Genomic DNA, 22,386 nt, shown 5'->3' with positions numbered 1-22,386 from the left:
AATGTCTTCTTTAGAGAAGTAAGTGTCTATTCATGTTTTCTGCCCATTTCTTCACTGGGTTATTTGTTTTTCGGGTGTGGAGTTTGATGAGCTCTTTATAGATTTTGGATACTAGCCCTTTGTCTGATATGTCATTTGCAAATATCTTTTCCCATTCCGTTGGTTGCCTTTTAGTTTTGTTGGTTGTTTCCTTTGCTGTGCAGAAGCTTTTTATCTTCATAAGGTCCCAGTAATTCACTTTTGCTTTTAATTCCCTTGTCTTTGGGGATGTGCCGAGTAAAAGATTGCTACGGCTGAGGTCAGAGAGGTCTTTTCCTGCTTTCTCCTCCAGGGTTTTGATGGTTTCCTGTCTCACATTCAGGTCCTTTATCCATTTTGAGTTTATTTTTGTGAATGGTGTGAGAAAGTGGTCTAGTTTCAACCTTCTGCATGTTGCTGTCCAGTTCTTGGAGGGGGAGAAATTCTGGAGCGGCAAAAGTATCTACAGTTCAACAATTCTTGTCTACCTTCACCTTCCAGAATTGGATAATTCCACCAGAAGATATTCTCCCATTAAAATCAACATCTATTCCAGACTTAATCCATTATTTTCTTGCCTGATTTCCCTGTTGTATGTCATCTTCCCCATTTCTTTCTCTTGGAGTCCTAACCCTACACAGGTTCTAAGCTTGTGCCCACAAGGATACTTGTTCTCCCACCCATATTTGTGTTGCCTTGAAACTCATCTAAAATGCTTGAAGTATTTTACAATGATCCTTAATCTCTCTTTCATAAATCTGTCCAAAATTTTATACCCCTTAATGTTACAGTTTATAGTAGTTTTCTATTACCACAAACTTCCAGGCTTAACAATACAAATTTATTATCTCATTATTCTGTAGATCAGCAGTCCAGATTGGCTCAACTGGTTTCTCTGCTCCAGATTTCACAAGGCCAGAATCAAGGTATCGGCCAGCTGGGCTCTTACTGAGAGGTTCTGGAAGTAATCTGCTTCCAAAGCTCATTCAGGTTGTTGTCAAAATCTAGTTTTTTGCATTGATAGACCTGAGGACCGAGTTTCCTTGTTGGCAGTCAGATGGGAGTGGCTCTTAGTTTAAAGGCCTAGTTCCAGTCCTTGCACGTTGATCCTTACATCTTACACTTGGAATCTTTCTGATTTCTCCTTCCGCCATATCTCTCTTGCTGCCAGCAGTAGGTTCTTTGATTTTAAGGGCTATCATATTGGGTCAACCTGGAAAATCCAGGATAATCTCCCTGTCTTAAAGTCTGTATCCTTAATTATGTCTGGAAAATCCCTTTTGTCATGTAATACATCATATTCACAGTTTCTCAGGATTAGAGTGCAAACATCTTGGGGGAGGGGGCATTTTGCCTACTAAGCTGAGGTCTCTAAGGTCAACTTTCAGAGAACACCTTTATATGCAAATACTTGCCTATAGCATTGTAGATCTTGACTCTCACTGGTAGAGTAATTCCAGTGTGTTTTTCTTCTCTACCTATCTCTCTTTGGTTTCTTTGGGACTCAGAAAAGCTCTCTGACCTACTAACAATTAAAATATCTCCCTGTTGTCTAGTTACATCTTTAAAAGCTTTTAGATCTGAGTATCTCTTTTTCCCTTTCATCTCTGTTTAGCTCATTATCCAGTTTTCCTAAGATCACATTTTTCAAGACAATCCCTCTCTTTCTCCAGCTTAAATAGCATAACATTTTGTATCTTTTTCTTTCATTCTCCTGCTGCTCTTGTTCCAACAGTAATGCTTATTTTTATTTTTCTAACGTTTTATTATGGGAAATTTCAAACATACACAAAATTAGAGAGATACTATAATGAACCCCTAAGAATAGTATAATGAATCACTCAGCTTCAATAATTATCGACACTTCACCAATTTTATTTTTTTTAAGTTTTTAAAAGTTTATTTATTTATTTTGAGAGAAAGAGACAGAGAGAGTGCAAGCAGGGGAGGGGCAGAGAAAGGGAGAGACAGAATCCCAAGCAGGCTCTGTCAGCACAAAGCCTGGCACAGGGCTCAAACTCACAAACTGTGAGATAATGACCGGAGTGGACATCAAGAGTCAGACGCTTAACCAACTGAACCACCCAGGCACTCTGGAACTTTGCCAATTTTAATTCATCTATTCATACTGTTTTTCTAGAATATTTCAAAGCAAATCTCAGAAATGTCATATCACTCACACATAAATTAGAATAAAGCATTATTTTGAAGGAAATCCAGTGCCTCCTTGATTTTGCAAGCAAACCCTATTCCTAGAGATGGTGGTCTTTACATTTTTTTGGTTTAGTCTTTGGAACTTTAATAATTTTAAGACTTGTTTCTTCACCTCAATACAAGAAGATGCTATAGCATAGCATATATATACTTTATATGGTAGGGGCTCCCATTTCTCTATCTATACCTTGATAAAAATCACCTGCCTTCCTAGGTTAAAACCAGAGTCTGGGTCTTTAAAATCCAAAGTCATAATCATGTTTCATGTAATTAGTAAGTCCAGTGCCAACCTGACACCAGGTAGAGGTGGTGGTGGTGTTGGGGGGAAAGGGGATGAGTCTAGGAGTCTGTGGACATGCCACAAAAATTCAAGAAGTCAGCTCCTCCATATTTTTTCCTTGCCTCTGTAACAAGATGCAATTCAAATCAAGATATAGGGATGGTACTGATAGAATGTCACCTACTAAATGCAAAATATATAATGTCACTCTTTAGTACTTTGTGGTTCACATGGAATTTAGCTACTTTTGCAGTTAAAAGCCCCAGCCTATAGTTCTGAGAAATAGGAAAAAAAAGGAGCAAAAATGTTTCAGCCCTCTGATTGTTAAAGCTGTTTCAACACTGTAATTAATGTAACATTGTGTGTCTATTATACTTCAATATAAAATAAAAACTGTTTTGAGGTAAACCTAACCAAGGCAAAATATTCTTTTCCTGATACTCTAATCCCTTTCTCAGCCACAAAAGCATGCACAGTCTGTTCTTACTAGGGTTCTCTTGGTTCCACCTGCTTTTAGACACCTGCCACAGTTGTAAGGTCAAAGACCTCTAGGGCCTGTGATTTCTAAAGCTGCTGTCTATTAAAAGCAGTGGCATGCCTGCAGACACCAATCATAATGTAAACTGCTACAAACTCCCAAAGTCAATGATGAGCATGGCCAGTGCTTTCCAAGGCTTGACCTTATGGCAAAAACAAACAAACAAAAAAAAAAAAAAGAAAGAAAGAAAGAAAAGAAAGAAAACCAGCTGCAACACATGTGCACACCGGCCACCACACTCCCACAAAGAGAACTGCTTCCCTCAAATGTTATTCTAGATCTCAAATGCCAGTCATTGCATTTGTTTCTTGAGGTTTCTCAACCCAGACACCATGCGGGTACCTCTAAATGTCCTATCTATAATCATATCACTTTCTCCCCTGAATTCCAAACTAGTTATGAAATAGACACAAGAGGGGTTCCTCGGTGGCTCAGTCGGTTAAGTGTTCAACTTCGGCTCAGGTCATGATCTCGCCATTCGGAGAGTTCGGAACCCCACATTGGGCTCTGTGCTGACAGCTCGGAACCTGGAGCCTGCTTCAGATTCTATGTCTCCTTAGCTCTCTGCCCCTCCCCTGCTCACTCTCTCTCTCTCTTTCTCTCTCTCTCAAAAATAAATAGAACATTAAAAAAATAAACAGACACAAGGGTCAAAGAGGGATCTGAATATTGAGATTTATTGTTGACAAGACTGATTTGGAGAATCAAAATCCATGGCATTTGGATCCATGGCCTGCAGCCTGAATTGGGTTTTCAACTTTTTTATCCCAAACCTAGATTTTTGTGCCTTCCTGAGGGAATAGATGTGTCTGTGCAGCAGAGCCTTACCCCGCTAAGTTGGCCTTAGTAAGGCTTGGCCACACGGAGGGGCAGATAGGAGGACATAGCATGCTATATAGGCAAGGGAGCTCTGAAAAACATGGCAGGAAGCTCAGCAGGGGCTGAGCAATAAGCCCTCAATTAAATTTTGGAACCTCACCAATCAGTCACTGTGGGGAGGAGGTGGTGAGTGAAAGAGGTGGCGTGACACATAGTGGGGACTGGAAAGCTCTCATCCCAACACTTCTGAAAGGGCAGAAATTTCTAGTTCATGTACAGATGGAAATACTAGAAAGGGAAACATCACATAACTAATAAATATGGTCAAAGGGGAAGAAGCAAGAGAAGGGTTCCTTCCTCACAAGGCCAGGGCTTTCTCCAGTGGCCAGCCTTACATACTCACTGCATGACTGGAACAAACCAGAATGCAGTAATATGTAGAAATGGGTACTCCAGTGCCCAGTAGAAACACTGGAACATACTGGTTTCGCTCCATGAACATCTCTTAAGAGTCTTGCCTGATTACTGTGACCATATGGGAGGGAGAGAACTTTAGAGCTAATTTAAGCCCAGTTATTGGTGGTTTGTGGTTTTTTTTTTGTTTGTTTGTTTTTTTGCCCCAGATGGCAGAAGACAATCAAGTCCAAATGCAAGACAGAGAATAAAAGAGAGCTTAAAACAGAGCTTGCAAAATGGTAGCCTGCTGTGCTTGAATTGACCTGTAAGATTTTAAAGCTCTTTTTAAGTTTATTTATTTATTTTGAGAGAGAGCGTGTGTGCACACGCGCATGAGCGGGCGAGGGGCAGAGAGAGAAGGAGAGAGGGAATCCCAAGCAGACTCCACACTGACAGTGCAGAGCCCAATGCAGGGTTCAAACTCACAAACCGTGAGACCAAGCCCTAAACTGAAATCAAGAGTCGGATGCTTAACTGACTGAGCCACCCAGGCACCCCTAAAAAGATATTTTTCAAATTAATTGTCAGCACCTAAAAATTGGTAGAGCTCATATAAAAACCCAGATTTTATGGCCTCTCTGGAAAAGTTGGAAGATTCTGGCCATGCCAATGTGCATTTCTGTATGGCAAAATCAGCTGGACAGAGTAGCCACTGCTTCTTTTAGGAAGGGGCACAGTCCCCACCTAAGCTTTTGTGTGACTTGCCTACATTTGGGTTTGTGATCTCTGATTTAAATTGACCAGCTAGCGATTGTTTGTGATCTGAAAGAAATGCAAATCACCCATCTCTGGGAGTGTTTAATCATGTCAGAGTGAGTATTTGGCAATGTAGAGAGTGCCAGGGAGGTGTGTGCCAAGAATCTGACCATCCATCAGGAAGGGGAGGGATGAGAAGACATCTGTCTATGTAACGAGGATGAAGAAATTTTTATGAGAGGTAGGAGAAAAGGGGGCCACAGCCCGCACTGTGGAGAAGCAGGCTAGGCTGGAGCAGGTGACAGCGGGAGTCAATTACAGCCAAGTGTTGCTAGGGCAACTCAGTCTCCATGATCAGCCTGGAGGGCCTCTGGCCCTCTCACTGCTAAGGCAGCTGATTTAGGAGGCTAGAGTTCTGAGGTCACAGAAGCTTATGGGGGAAAAGATAAGGCTGCTGAAGCATTGTCCTGGGTTAGGGCTCCAGTCTTGGTAACAGGTACAGAGGGAGCCACAACATCCCACACAAGAGTTACTGGTGGCTACTCTAAAGGCCTCTGGAATTTAGAACCATTATGTCTCCACCCTTCAGGCCACTTCTTCCCAAACTGCAGGTTGTAACTCATTGGTGGGCTAGGCAATTAATTTCGTGGGACAAGATCAGCATTTTAAATTTTTTTAATGTTTATTTATTTTTGAGAGAGAGAGAGTGCGAGCAGGGGAGGGGCAGAGAGAGAGAGAGAGAGAGAGAGAGAATGTAAAGCAGGCCCCATGTTCTAGCTGAGCTGTCAGCACAGAGCCCGACGCAGGGCTGGAATCCATGAACCACGAGATCATGACCTGAGTCAAAGTTGACGCTTAACCGACTGAGCCACCCAGGCGCCCCCGATCAGCATTTTTTAAAACAAAACAAATGAATACAATATTTTATAATTTTCTAATTTTTTTTGCTTAAAAATACTTAAATTCTATTTGTTTGTTTGTTTATTTATAATTTACATCCAAGTTAGTTAGCATATAGTGCAATAATGATTTCAGGGGTAGATTCCTTAATGCCCCTTACCTATTTAGCCCATCCTCCCTCCCACAACCCCTCCAGTAACCCTCTGTTCTCCATATAAAATGTTTATTTTTGAGAGAGAGAGAGCAAGTGGGGGAGGGGCAGAGAGCGAGGGGGACAGAGGATCTGAAGCAGGCTCTTGGCTGACAGCAGAGAGCCCAATGCGGGGCTCGAACTCAAGAATCGTGCGATTGTGATCTGAGCTGAAGTCCCACGCTTAACTGAGCCACCCAGGCACCCCTAAATACAAAATTTAAACAACAGAGTGCATTACACACAGTAAATACTGTTTTGTGAAACAGTGGTTTCAGATGTCTCTGAGTGTATGTGTGCATGCATGTACTGAATTGTGATGTCAAATATGTTTCTTATTCTGTAAATTGAGCACAAAGAAGTGTGAAAGCCTCTGTCACAGGCTACAGTCAGTCACCGTGGCCAGCTGATTGGATGTGCCTCATTTGGCATGTCTTGTGGAGCTTTTTGCTCTTTTGTTTTTGTTGTTGTGAGCAAGAATGGCAGATGTAGGCCAATTATAACCTTCTAAGGAGGACTCTCTGGTATCAGAAAAAATACAGGTTATGTTGGGCCAGCTGGGAAACAGGTTTTGAGGTGTGGCTTCTCAGAAGAAGTGCAACTCCACCTGACTGCTCTACCCACTAGGAGTGGGAGCACTGCAGGTGATTGTGCAGGTGAAGCCAAAAGGAGAGCCTGCTCCACAGTAGTGGTCCCAAATTATGCTTTTGTCGGGAATTTTCCAGGTTTTTTGCCTCAAGTTTTTATTTAAATTGCTGTTAGTTAATATATAGTGTAATATTAGTTTCAGGTGTAGAATTTAGTGATTCAACACTTCCATACAACACCCGGTGTTCATCACAGCAAGTCCCCTCCTTAATGTCCATCACCTATTTCACCCATCCCCCACCCACCTCCCTTCTGGTAACCACCAGTTTATTCTCTACAGTTGAGAGTCTGTTTCTTGGTTTTCCTCTCTTCCCCCCACCATGTTCGTTTGTTTTGTTTCTTAAATTCCACATATGAGTGAAACCATATATTTGTCTTTCTCTGACTGACTTATTTCACTTAACATAATACCCTCTAGCTCCACCCACGTCATTGCAAATGGCAAGATTCCATTCTTTTTTATGGGTGAGAAATATTCCATTGTGTGTGTGTGTGGGTGTGTGTGGGTGGGTGGGTGTGGGTGTGTGTGGGTGTGTGTATTTGTGTGTGTGTGTATATATATACATACCACATCTTCTTTATCCATTCATCAGTCAATGGACATTTGGGTTCTTTCCATAATTTGGCTACTATAGATAATGCTGTAAACATCAGGGTGCACGTATCCCTTCAAATTAGTATTTTGTGGTTTTTGGGTAACTACCTAGTAGTGCTATTGCTGGATCACAGAGTAGTTCTATTGTTAACTTTTTGAGGAACCTCCATACTGTTTTCCAGAGTAGCTGCACCAGTTTGCATTCCCACTAACTGTGTAAAAGGATTCCCCTTTCTCCGTATCCTCGCCAACACCTGTTGTTTCCTGTGTTAATTTTAGCCATTCTGACTGGTGTGAGGTGATATTTCATTGTAGTTTTCATTTGTGTTTCCTTGATGATGAGTGATGTTGAACATCTTTTCACGTGTCTGTTAGCCATCTATATGTCTTCTTTGGAAAAATGTCTATTTATGTCTTCTGCCCATTTCTTCAATGGATTATTTGTTTTTTGGGTGTTGAGTTGTGTAAGTTCTTTATATATTTTGTATTCTAACCCTTTATCAGATATGTCATTTGCAAATATTTTCTCCCATTCTCTGGGTTGCCTTTTAGTTTTATTGATTGTTTCCTTTGCTGTGCAGAAGCTTTTTATCTTGATGAAGTCCAAATGATTTATATTTGCTTTTGTTTCCCTTGCCTCCAGAGACAAGAAGAAGTTGCCAGAAGTAAGAAGTTGCTACAACTGACGTAAAAGAGGTTGCTATGTTCTCTAGAATTCTGATGGTTTCCAATCTCACATTAAGGATTTTCATCCATTTTGAATTTATTTTTCTGTATGGTGTAAGAAAGTGGTCCAGTTTCATTCTTTTGCATATTGCTGTCCAGTTTTCCCAACACCATTTGTTGAAGAGACTTTCTCCCATTGCATATTCTTTTCTACTTTGTTGAAGATTAATTGACCATATAGTTGTGGGTTCATTTCTGGGTTTTTTATTCTGTTCCACTGACCTATGTGTCTGTTTTTGTGCCAGTACCATACAGTCTTGATCACTACAACTTTGTAATATAACTTGAAGTCTGAAATCATGATGTCTCCAGCTTTTCTTTTCTTTTTCAAGATTGCTTTGACTATTCAGGGTCTTTTGTGGTTCCATACAAATGTTAGGACTGTTTGTTTTAGCTCTGTGAAAAATGCTGGTGATTAATAGGAATTACATTAAACGTGTAGATTGCTTTGGGTAATACAGACATTTTAACAATAGTCTTTATTTCAATCCATAAGCACGGAATGTCTTTCCATTTCTTTTTGTCAACTTCAATTTCTTTCATCAATGCTTTATAGTTTTCAGACTACAGGTCTTTCACTTCTTTGATTAGGTTTATTCCAACATATGCTTTGGTTTTTGGTGCAATTGTAAGTGGGACTGATTCCTTAATTTCTCTTTCTGCTAATTCATTATTGGTGTATAGAAATGCAACAGATTTCTGTACCTTGATTTTGTATTCTGCAACTTTACTGAATTCGTGCATCAGTTTTAGCAATTTTTTGGTGCAGTCTTTGGGGTTTTCTATATAGAGTATCATGTCATCTGTAAGCAGAAGTTTGACCTCTTCCTGTCTGATTTGGATGACTTTCATTTCTTTGTGTTGTCTGCTGTGGCTAGGACTTTCCAGAACTATGTTAAATAACAATGGTGACAGTGGACATCCCTGTCTTGTTCCTAACTTTAGAGGAAAAGCTCTGTTTTCCCCCCACTGAGGATGATATTAGCTGTGCATTTTTCATATATGGCCTTTATTATGTTGAGGTATATTCCCTCTATCACTGCTTTGTTGAGGTTTTCTATCATGAATGGACGTTGTAGTTTTTCAAATGCTTTTTCTGCATCTATTGAGAGGATCATATGGTTCTTATCCTTTCTTTTATTAAGGTGGTGTATCACATTGACTGATTTGTGAATACTGAACCACCCCTGCAGCCCACTTGATCGTGGTGAATGATTCTTTTAATGTACTGTTGGATTTGATTTGCTAGTGTTTTGTTGAGAATTTTTGCATCTATGTTCTTCAGGGATATTGGCCTGTAGTTCTCATTTTTAGTGGGATCTTTGTCTGATTTTGGAATCAGGGTAATGCTGGCCTCATAGAATGAGTTTGGAATTTTTCCTTCCTTTTCCATTTTTTGCAATAGTTTGAGAATAAGTATTAACTCTTCTTTAAATGTTTGGTAGAATTTCCCTGTGAAGCCATCTGGCCTTGGACTTTTGTTTTTTGGGAGATTTTTGATTACTAATTCAATTTCTTTGCTGGTTTCCAGTCTGTTCAAGTTTTCTATTTCTTCCTGTTTCAGTTTTGGTAGTTTGTATGTGTCTAGGAATTTGTCCATTTCTCACAGGCTGTCTGATTTGTTGGCATATAGAATTTCATAATATTATAACTGTTTGTATTTCTGTGGTGTTCTTATTTCTCCTCTTTCATTTGTGATTTTATTTATTTGGGTCCCTTCTTTTTTGTTTTTGGTAAGTCTGACTAGGGGTTTATCAATTTTATTAATTTTTTCAAAGAACCAGCTCCTGGTTCCATTGATCTGTTCTAATTTTTTTTTAGTTTCTGTATCATTTATTTCTGCTCTTATCTTTATCATTTCCCTTCTTCTGCTGGCTTGGGCTTCATTTGTTTTCTATTTCTAGCTCCTTTAGAGGTAAGATTAGATTATTTATTTGAGATTGTTCTTTCTTCTTGAGGTAGGTCTGTATTGCAATAGACTATGGAATTTTCCAGGGTTTTTAGGAGTCACAGCATTTGCATCATTGATTTTTCATGTCCCACATTGTTGGTACCCTACCCAATGGCCATCCTTCAGTTTCCCCCTCCCTGATACACCCCCATTTCTGTTGATATTTAGGGAAATCCTAGACTTCACGGGAGCTGGGATCTCAAATGAAGACCCACAAAATGTCAGCCCCCAATTTTTATTACATTCAAAAGACATCACAATTACTTAGCTTGTTATAAAAGTTTCTACATGTGTAATCTCAATTTCTGCATTTAGTTTGTCTTGGACTAGTAACCAACAGTTTGTAGACTAGCACCAGCCCAGGGGCCAGACTATGAGTGGCACTGGTCTGAGCTAACTAATCATGGTAATTCTAATTCCCTCACCAAATGATTGGTTTGGGCATGGACAAAAAACATGGACAAGAGGGTATGTTTACTGGGGATGCCTAGGAAAATTTCTCTTGTTCTTAATAAGGGACACATGACATTTATAATCTTTCTTCCAGCCTTTTGATATTAGTGTATGACCATGTGATGCCTGAGTAGCTACAGCTATCCTGGCATCATAAGGTGAAGGACCAACAGGCAGAGGATAGTGGAACAAGATGGCAAGGATGAAAAATGGTTGAACAAAGTTGCAATTGTGTACTGATCCACCAGACATACCAGGTGTCATTCTAAATCTAGCTTCATTTTTTTGTATTTTAATTTAATTTTTTTTTCAAGCTTCCATTCACTTTATTTTTCTTGTGAGGTGACCACAACCAGAGCCTGGGTCCTCTGCACAGAGACTCTGGGTTAGGTCTTTACAAGACCCAGTGAATTCCTGATAGGGAGACTTGGTGAACACAGTCTCTTTCCAAAGGTCAGGCATGAGATAGCTGTAGGTCTTGGAAATGGCATCAAAAGTAGCCTTGGTGAAGTTGCCCAGTGTGGCAGTGCACCCCCTGGCTGAGGTGTAGCAGTCAATACCAGCCAGCAGCAGCAGCTTCTTGGGCACAGGGACTGAGACAATGCCAGTGCCTCTCGGGGGCAGGGATGAGGTTCACCAGCACAGAGCCACAGCAGCCTGTCACTTTGCATGGGACAGTGTGGGGCTTGCAGATCTTGTTCCCCCAGTAGCCTCGCCACACGGGAACCATGGAAAGCTTGGACAGGATGATGGCCCCACGGATGGCAGTGGCTACCTCTTTGGAGCACTTAACACCCAGACGGACGTGTCCATTGTAATCTCCGATGGCAACAAATGCCTTGAACTTGGTTCGCTGGCCAGCGTGGGTCTGCTTTCGCAAAGGTATAATCTTTGAAACCTCCTCCTTGAGGGACACCCCCAGGAAAAAGTCAATGATCTCAGATTCCTTGATGGGCAGGGAGAAGAGATAGATGTCCTCCAGGTATTTGATCTTCATGTCCTTGACCAGGTGGCTCAGCTTGGTGATGGGGATCCACTCCTCGTTCTCAGCCTTGCCTCCATGAGCTCCGCTGCCCCGGCCCCGGCCCGGGATGCCCCTGCCTGCCGAAGCCTCCCCGGAAGCCGCCAAAGCCTCCCATTCCAGGAGCTCAGGGCCCTCCCGGCCCTCCAGCAGGCCCGGCGTCATCCGCCATTTGGTATTTTCCCAGAGAAGCAACTGTATTTTAATTTTAAATTAATATACAGTAAATTTGATTTTTTGTGTGTACAGTTCCATGAATTTTAACACATACAGAGATTCATGTAACCACCAACATAATCAGGATACCGAATAGTTCCATCATCCCATAAAACTCCATCATGCTATTGCTTTGAAGTCACACCCTCTCTCCACTCCTAACCACTGATCTGTTCTCCATCGCTATATTTTTGTCCTTTCAAAAATGTCATATAAATGGAAGCAAACAGTACATAACATTTTGAAGTCATCTTCTTTCACTCAGTACAATGCTTCTGAGATTCATTCAAGTTCTTGCATATTCATTCCTTTTTATTGATAAGTAGTATTCCATTGGATGGACTTATCACACTTTATCCATTCATCACTTAAAGGGTATTTGGGTTGTTTCCAACTTTCGGTGATTATGAATAGAACACTTCTAAAGATTTTATGTACAAGTTTTGTGTGAACACAGGTTTTTATTTCTCTAGGGCAAATAACTAGGCTTGGCATTGCTGGGTTATATAGTAAGTATATATTTAACTTTATAAGCTGCCTGTTTTCCAGGGTGTCTATAGCATTTTGTATCCTCACCAGCAATATAAGAAAGTTCCAGATGTTTCCCTATATTTTCCTTTAAAAATCTTATAGTTTTATGATTTACATTCAGATCTGTGATCCATTCTGAGGTAATTTTGGTATTAAGTATGAGGTTTTAGTCAAAGTTCATTTCTTATATATGGATGTCCAATTGTTCTAATATCATTTGTTGAAAAGACTGTCATTTCCCCCATTGAATTCTTTGTACCTTTGTCACAAATCAATTGACCATATTTGTGTGGGTCTATTTCTGAATTTCCTATTCTGTTGCATTGGTCTATATGTCTGTCCCTTCACCAACACCACACTGTCTTGATTGCTGTAGCTATTTGGTAAGTCTTAAATTCAGGTGGTGTGACTCCTCCAAGTTTATTAATCTTTTCAAAATCATTTTGGTTATTCTACTTCCTTTACCATTCTATATGAATTTTAGACTCAACCCAACTCTATTCTACAAAAAATCTTGAGATTTTTATAGGAACTGCATTAAATCTATAGACCAACTTAGGGAGAACTGACATCTTTAATATTTTGAGTGTTCCAGTCCATAAACATGGTATGTTTCTCCAGTTATTTAGGTCTTTGGAAATTTCTTTCATCAGAATTTTATAGGTTTAAGCATATAGATCCTGTATATGTTTTTTTTCTTTTTTAAATGCTTTTTTCAATTTTGAGAGAGAGAGACAGAGCACAAGCAGGGGAGGGGCAGAGAGAGAGAGGGAGACATGGAATATGAAGCAGGCTACAGGCTCTGAGCTGTCAGCACAGAGCCCAATGTGGGGCTTGAACCCACGAGCCATGAGATCATGACCTGACCCAAAGTCGGACACTTAACCGATTGAGCCACCTAGGCGCCCCAAGATCCTATACATGTTAGATTTTTCCCTAAGTATTTCATTTTCTAGAGCTACTATAAATAGTACTGTTTATTGCTAGTATACAGAAATGTGACTGATATCTGTGTGTTGATCTTGTATTCTGCAACCTTGCTAAATTTACTTATTAGTTCTAGGGGTGTGTGTGTGTGTGTGTGTGTGTGTGTGTGTGTGTTATTTTGGGTTGTCATCTGTAAATAGGGATGGTTTTATTCATCCCCTCTCCTTTCTTCTCTCCATCCCTAACTGCCTACAGTTGAGCTGCCTAATTCAGATGAAATATAAGAGTGGAGGATAAATAGAGTTGTTATAGGTCATCTGCAAATTATTCAAGTTGCTTTGAAGTCATTCTACAGCAAGGTGACAAAAATATTACATGCAAATGATGTGATCATGTACTATGAAAAATGGTAAAGCAATAATAAAAATTTTACAGTAATAAATGTTACAAAAATACCAGTACTTATGTGCCAGGGACTGTTCCAATTATTGTACATAAACAAACTTTTGTAATCACAACCCCATGATATGGGTACTATTATCCCCATCTTACAGATGTGTAAACTATAAATGGCAAAGGTGGGCACAAACCCAGGTAGTCTGGCTCCATTGCTTACACCCTTAATCATTACCCATTGGAACAGAAGTTTCTAGAAATGGACTCTACAATATCTGAGAGATTAGTATGATTTCAAATGAGTAAAACATTGACTATTCAACAATTATATAGAAATAATTGGATAGGTATTGGGAAAAATTAAAGTTGGAAACCTACATTTATACTATACATCAAAATAAAACCCATATGGAACATGCATTTAAAGGTGAAAATTAAAACCATAAAGGTGCTAAAAGAAAACATAGAGAAAGAATTTTATAATCTTAAGGTGGGGAAATGTTTTCAAAGTACAGCACATAAGCCATCTATTATACATGAAATAATCAGGGATGCCTGGGTGGCTCAGTCGGTTAAGTGAACAGCTCAGAGCCTGGAGCCTGCCTCAGATTTTGTGTCTCCCTCTCTCTCTGCCCCTTCCCCACTTGCGTTCTCTCTCTCTCTTAAAAAGAAATAAACATTAAAAACAAAGAAATAATCAGTAATTTGATTATATAAAATATTTTAAATTTGTATATTCTAAGAAATTTACAAGTTAAAAGACAAACTGAGGAAAGTATCTGTGACAGGAAGCCAAAGTGTTATTATCCACAATATAAACAGAACTATTCCAAATCAATAAGAAAATACTAAATTCAATAAAAACCTGGGCAAGCAACACAAACAGGCTACATATTTGAAAAAGAAGAATACAATGGCTACGAAACAAATTAAGAGGTGTTCAATTTCACCAAAACATCAAAAACATGAAAATGAAGGCAATGACATATCACCTTGTATCAGATTAGCAATGATAAAATAAGGGAAAATACACAGCTTTGGTAAGGGTATGGGGAAAAAAGCATTCTCATACTCTGGTACTAGGAATATGAATGTGTATAATATCTTTGGGAGGGAGAACTGGCAATATCTATCCAGTTGCAAAATGTGCATACCCATTGCAGCAATTTCATTTCCAGGCATTTGTCTTACAGAAGTACATACATGTACAAAGCTATTTACAAGGATGTTCATTTTAGCACTCTATAATGATGAAAGCTCAGTAACAATCCAAAGAAGCATCTACCCTATGCAAATAATTAAAAACCAGTGTATACCTTTAAATATTGACATATTAAGAAACTCATAACTGAGTGTTATCTATTTATTTCTGAGGATTCTCAAGGGATTTCATATAGGGTGACTAAAATGGGCATAATCATAATGCTTGCCTTACAGGGTTTTTTATTCATTCAATCAAAATGAATTTATTGAAAAGATACAATTGTCAGGCACTATGATAGGTGCTGGGGTACAAATATAAACAAAAAGGACCTGCTCTCAAGAAGATCACTGTTTAGTGTAGGGTGTATGTGGGGTGTGTGTGTGTGTGGGCAGGGAGAAGGAACAGACATTAATCACACAACTGTACAGTTGTCTTGGGTGCCTAGGAAGGCAAATAGCAGAATATTATGAAAGTATTACAGGGTGCCCTGATCCAGTTTTGGGGGGTCAGGGAAGGCTTCTCTGAAGTGATATTTGAATTAAAAAGAAAGATAGTGATGGGCCAAGCACTTGTATAAATGCCAGCTCCAGAGATTAGTTTAAAATAATACACACACACACACACACACACACACACACACACTGACATAGAAAGAATGTCAAGAATACACCAAGTCATTCATCAGTCAATGGACATTTGGGCTCCTTCCATAATTTGGCTATTGCTGATAATGCTGCTGTAGACATTGGGGTGCATGTGTCCCTTGGAATTAGTATTTTTGTGATCTTTGGTAACTACCTGGTAGTGCAATTGCTGGATCATAGAGTAGTTCTAATTTTAACATTCTGAGGAACCTCCATACTGTTTTCTAGAGTGACTGCACCAGTTTTCATTCCCACCAACAATATAACAGACGGGAGGTAGGTGGGAGGATGGGTTAAATAGATAATGCAAATTAAGGAGCGCACTTGTGATGAGCACCAGGTATTGTATGTTAAGTACTGAATCTCTAAATGTACACCTGAAACTAATATTACACTTTATGTTAACTAACTGGAATTTAAATCAGAACTTAAAAAATACATTAAGTCAATAAAGCAGGTTGTAAAGCATATATGGCATGATTCTCCCCCTTTTTATGGTTTAAAAAGTCCTATATTATAATACACATATGTATCAATATATAGATAGAATACAATCTGAAAGAATATAAACCATACTAACAGTTGTTAACTGTATTTGAATAGTTTATGAGTTTGACATTCTGTAATAAGAAAAACCAATAAAGATATATATGAGGAGTGATAGCATCAACATTAGAAATATTAGTATTCAAGGCAAAATGTTTTTAAAAGGGTAAAGAGAGATACTGATAAAAGAAACTATCTACCAAGAATATCTTCTATCATAAACATACATACCGAACAATGTTACATAAAAATATATGAAAACAGAAAATCAGATAAGTTATACCTTATAATGTGTATTTTTTAAACAATGCCTATACAACACTTGCAAAAATTGATTATATACTGAGTCACAAAAGAAAGCACAATACATTTCCAATAGTAGAAACCATAAAAGTCACATTATTGGACCACAGTGCAATACAACTAACTTATAACCACAAAAACAGAAAATAAAAGTTGAGTCACTTCAAATATCAAATAACACTTCTAAATAACTCATGGTCAAAAATAAATCAAAACCAAAATTATAGACTAGAAATTAGTAAGAATAAAAGCACTACATATTAAGGTCAAACACAGAAAAAAGTTATAACTTTAGATGCTTTTAGAAATAAATGACTGAAAATGAATAAACCACATGTTTCATGTAAGCCATTACAAAGAAAGCAGCAAAATACACTTGAGAGAACTAGAGGAATATATTAATAAGTATAAAAGCTGAAAATAATTATTTCTTGAGTAGAGAGTTCGGAAAATGGTAGAATAGGAAAATAAATCCAAGAAATGGTCCTTTGTAAATATCAACAAAGCAGAAAAACCTCTACGGTCTTTCATAGAGAAAGAAAGAAATGCATCAAAAAATAAGACTGTTTAATTCATGGATAGATGATAGCTATGTGATAAAGCAAGTGTATTAAAACATTAATGTAAAATGTAAGTTTGTGGGTATGCAGGTATTTACTATAAGATTCTTTCAACTTTTCTATATGTTTGAAAATGTTCATAATAAAATATATGAAAATCTATTATCATCCAGAACATAAGTTTTGGGAACATTGCATTAGAAGTTTCATTAATACCAGGGAAAAGACAAAGATGCCCACTGTTACCTCTATATTTAACATTTTTCTAGAAATTCAGTAAAATGTAATATGTCAAGTCATTGCACATAGTCATGCATATAAACATGATACGGAGGGGAAATAATTATTTGCAGATGATATCATGATCTACCTCTAAAACTAAAGAGAGTGAATATAAAAACCATTAGAACTGATAAGGTAGGTAGTGTGACCAGTTACAAAAAGATGTCCCATCATGCACAAAAAATATAAAGGCTACTTCCAAATAGAGGTTGTAGTGCGTAGAGATGTGTGAAAGGTGTCTTTCATGTTTTGCTCCATGTTCAGTACTTCTGTGATATTTGAATCTTTTATAACCAGAATGATTCACGTAGTTGTTTGAAAAAGGGAAAATAAATCTATGGTAGGCAGAATCCTAAAATGCTCCCTTCCTCATATTTTCAGACTGTGAATATGATAATACCTGTGATTATTTTATATTACCTGCCAAAAGGGATTTTGCAGATGTAATTAAAGTTCCCCTTAAAATGGGGAAATTATTCTGGATTATCCCAATGGCCTTAATCTAATCACACAAGCCTTTTAAAAGCAGAAAGCTTTCTCAGGTTAGTGGCAGAAGAGAAAGGCAGAGAGATCCTAAGCAAAAGAAGGATTCAGCATGCCACTGCTGGCTTGAAGATGGAAAGAGGTAAGGAGAAGAAAGTGTGGGTGACCTCTAGGAGCTGGGAGCATGGGGATCTCGGTCCTACAATGGCAAGGAACTAAATATTGACAACAGCTTGAATGAAGTTGGAAATGGATTCTTACCCAGAGCCTCCAGATAAAAGCCAAGTCTGGGGACACCTTGATTTTGGCATTGTTTGATCCAAAGCAAAGAACTCAGCCAAGCTCACCAAGACTTCTCACATACAGAACTGTGAGACAATAAGGTATTATTTTAAACTGCTAAATACGTAGTGATTTGTTGTGCAAAAATAGAAAACAAATACAAAATACTTTACATGTGCAAAACAATGAAATATGTAGCCTATCAAATTTTCAAAGGTTTAAAACCCTTTAATGACCCAGTCATGCAAGCAGGATAGGGAAATGACTCACCTACATGCCCCAAAGGAATGTAAATTGGTAAAATCTTTCCCAAAGTACACTGGGCCCCTAAAATGTGGATATGTTTTGCTTTGTTGAAATTTATTGTAGTTGAATAAACATAGTGGTGAGCAAAGATTTTTCTGAATATCCTTTACAGAACTACTTATAACAGTGGACAATTACAAACAACATGAGTGGGGCACCTGGGTGGCTCAGTCGGTTGAGCGTCTGACTCTTGGTTTCGGCTCAGGTTATAATTTCATGGTTCGTGGGTTCGAGCCCCATGTCAGCCTCTGTGCTGGTCATTCGGAGCCTGCTTGGGATTCCCTGTTCTCCCTCTCTCTCTGCCCCTCCCCTGCTTGCTCTCGCGCTCTCTCTCTCTCTCAAAATAAATGAATAAAGATTAAAACAAACAAACAAAAAAGAAACGGGCACCTGCGTGGGTGGCTCAGTTGGTTAAGTGTTCGACTTCAGCTCAGGTCATGATCTCAAAGGTTGTGGGTTCTAGCCCAGCATTGGGCTCTGTGTTGACAGCTCTGAGCCTGGAGCCTGCCTCAGATTCTGTGTCTCCCTCTCTCTCTGCTCCTCCCCCACTCACACGCTATCTCTCTCTTTCTCAAAATTAAATAAACATTAAAAAAAAGAAAATATGATTATACAGCAATAGAAGACTGGTTTGTCAAATGTAATATCCTACAACCATTTGATGAAGTAAACTTATGCAAATAGAAGGCCGATAGGAATTCTTATAGAACTCTACAAGCTAATTTTAGAATTCATCTGGGAAAGAAAATGCACAAGAAAAGTCAAGAAATTCATGGGAAAAGAAGAGAGGGGCTTGCCCTAGAAGATATGAAATAATAATTTAAAGCTCAAGTGCTTAAAAAATGTGTGGTATTGATGCTCATATGGATTTTAGGACTATTGAACTGATGATTTACATTAAAACCTATGTCTATACCTAGGAATTTGGTTTTTGATAAGGGGAAAAGAATGATCTGTTCAATAAATGTTTAGGGCCTAATGAAAAATACTAATAAGTAATTAGTATTACAAGGGAATAATAGTCATGTATTAAGCATAATATTGTTAGAATGTTTAATGACTTAGAAAAATGTTTACCAGAAAAATTCCAGATAATTTAAGAGCTAAACATAAAAAATTCTAAAATATTACAAGGAAATACAGAACAATGTTTCTAATCTTGGAGTAGAAAGGCCTTCTTACGCAAGATCCAAAATGCAAAAGCCATAAAAGAAATGACTGATAAATCTGAATACACCAACTTTAAAAACATCTATACCCAAAAAGACCCCATGAACAAAGTTTAAAACTAAGCAGAGGTCTGCAAAACATTTCCCACACATGTAACAAAGATTTATATCCAGACTACATAATTCAATAACAAGAAGCCAAATAATGCAACTGGAAAACAGATAAAAGTTATGAACAGGCAAGTCACAAAACAACACAAGCAAATAGCCCACCAACATATGAAACTATCCCTTAACCTCACTACAATCAGCAAAATGCAAATAAGATATTTTTCACCCATCACATTGGCAAAATATTCAAACAATTGGTTAACATTGAGTGTGGATAAAAATTTAGGGGAATGGTTATTCTTATTCACTGCTGGTGGAGGTATAAACTGAGTCATTCTGCATGGCAATTTGGCATTAAATATTAAAATTTCAAAATGTGCTGTCTTTGAGCTATTTCACTTTTCCATATTTGTCTTACAGAAATATTTTAGCATATGCACAAAAAATGTACAAGGATTTTCACTGCAGCACTGTCAATAGTAAGAAAAAATAACACTCTCATAGCAAAAAATTGAAAACAATAAATATTTATCAATGGGTGACTATATCAATAGTTAACTATAGTACACTCACTCAATGGAATACTATGCAGTACATAAAATAATTGAGGTAGATTTATATACACTGACATGAAAAGATCTTCAAGCCACAGAAAGTGAATACAGCAATGAACAGAACAATACATAAAATAGGATGTCATTTATATCTTCAAAAAGGATAAAACACAAAACAAAGCTATGTATTTCTATATGTGTATATGAATCTAAGAGGAACTTTAAATTTATCTGTGTTAAGTGTTTTGCAATAATGTATTCATTCATGTGTAATTAGGAAAACCTTTGTAAAATGAAAAAAGGACAAAAAGCTAAAGAAAGGAATGTTTCATGTCATTAAAATGATGTTATAAAGTAAAATAAAATGTTATAGACAAATATTTAATTACATGGAAAATATTTACTAGGTTATTAAATAACAGCATGCCATACTTTTGTTTAAAACTATAGGGGCGCCTGGGTGGCTCAGTCGGTTAAGCGTCCGACTTCAGCCCAGGTCGTGATCTCGCTGTCTGTGAGTTCGAGCCCCGTGTCGGGCTCTGTGCTGACAGCTCAGAGCCTGGATTCTGCTTCTGATTCTGTGTCTCCCTCTCTTTCTGCCCCTCCCCTACTCATGCTCTGTCTCTCTCTGTCTCAGAAATAAATAAACATTAAAAAAAACTATACATACGTATATAGTGCATAGTAAAAGGCAAGGAGGACAAAACTAAAGCATTAATAGTGTTTTTTATCTTTTGGTATTTTCTTTATGCTTTCATATATTTTCTGAATATTCTACAATAAGAAAAACAGAAGTGTGTGTGTGTGTGTGTGTGTGTGTGTGCGCGTGTAGAGGGATGCTGGTTGGAATTAAGACTATAAAAGGAGTGCAGTTGCCAAAAGAACTAAAGGATGCTGCAGATTGAAATGATAACGAGGATTGTGGAGGTAAGTGGGATTTTAGAATTAGGAGTTGGAAAACTAGACTTTATGGGGCCTAGGAATTAACAGTAGAAATGTAGGGGTTAGAATTAGGCATAGAGCCCATGGATTATTAGAATTAATGCAGTTGCTGTGAGAGATTGGAATTAGAGTCAAAGGCCTTACTAAATTAAAAGGTTTTTTGAAGACTATAAGCACTATTGATGAGGATATTGGAATATCCAAATAAATTGGAATTCTCACATATTTCTGGTGGGACTGTATATTGTTAAAACTGTTCTGAAAAGCCTGTCATGTGCTTTTGGGAGGAGTGACCTTTTGACCCTATCTATTCCACTTCTACAAATTTCTCCTCAAGAGGAGAGCACCTTTTGGGATGAGCACTGGGTGTTGTATGGAAACCAATTTGACAGTAAATTTCATATATTAAAAAAAACAAAAAAACAAAAAAACCCAAAAAACAAATTTCTCCTCAAGAAAAATCTTAGAAATATGCACATATTTAGTTGTATCAAAGTTCATGTCTGTATTTCTTTTAATTAAAAAAAACCTAAAAATAGATCCTGGTTAAATAATTAACATTACAATGGAATAACATTCACCCATTAAATATTTAATGGATCAATCTCTCTGAAAAGGGGCCTCCATAAAGCAGAGATCATACACGACATTTTATGTATAAATATTTATTTGGTAGGCAGTGGATCCATTCATCAGATTCTCAATTCGAGGCATGAACCACTGTTCTGGAGGGCTAGAATTAGAACTGGAAGGTATAATTATAGTTTTTATTTCCTCCATGTCTCAAGAGTACTTTGGATAGTGCCTTTTGTCTCTATGCTTTAAAATACTAAGTTAATACATGCTTAAAAAAAACTCAAACCTTATCGAAGTATTTAAAGTTGCGATTCAAAATTCCCCTCTCTTTTCACCTTCTAATCTCATTCTGCAACCAGATGAAGCGCGATTAATAGGGGTATCTCCTACCAGATCCTTTTTAATTCCTATGCATTCACAGGTGCAGATCCTCTATAAATTCTGCCAATCGCACTACCACCCCAAATAATACCAAGGAGAACAATAAAGAGGATGTTTATTGAGAGCTTACTACGTGCCTTAAGTACGTGTTCTAAGGGTTTGCCGCGGGGGGGGGGGGGGAGGGATTCACTGTGGTCAGCGTCCCCGTCGTCTCCAGCCCTCCACACCGTGTCCCTGCTTGTCCTCTTGCCCCCATTCTTCACAAGGCGGCCGGAGAGATTGTTAATTTTTAAACGTAAATCAAATCAAATCAAATCACGTCACCCTTCAGCGGCTCCCATCGTGCCTCGAATCAGATCCCAATTCCTTAGCGACCCTACTATCCTCTACTGTTGGATATGCTGGACAGGGAATAAATAGCTCAGGCGCAGTCCGCTATAGGGGACTCTACTCCACCGCGGAGGGAGT

At 38.2% G+C, this 22,386-nt stretch overlaps 1 pseudogene; it reads right to left on the bottom strand.

Moving 5' to 3' along the window:
- The window catches only part of LOC131502069 (small ribosomal subunit protein uS5-like), a 279,848-nt pseudogene extending 268,171 nt beyond the window's left edge, over positions 1-11,677 (bottom strand).
- Between the last annotated feature and the right edge of the window lie 10,709 nt (positions 11,678-22,386).

The sequence above is a fragment of the Neofelis nebulosa genome, chromosome X (assembly GCF_028018385.1).
Source record: "Neofelis nebulosa isolate mNeoNeb1 chromosome X, mNeoNeb1.pri, whole genome shotgun sequence".
Lineage (NCBI taxonomy): Eukaryota > Metazoa > Chordata > Mammalia > Carnivora > Felidae > Neofelis > Neofelis nebulosa.
The sequence above is the reverse complement of the archived record's forward strand: the minus strand, read 5'-3'. Positions and strand labels throughout refer to the sequence as shown.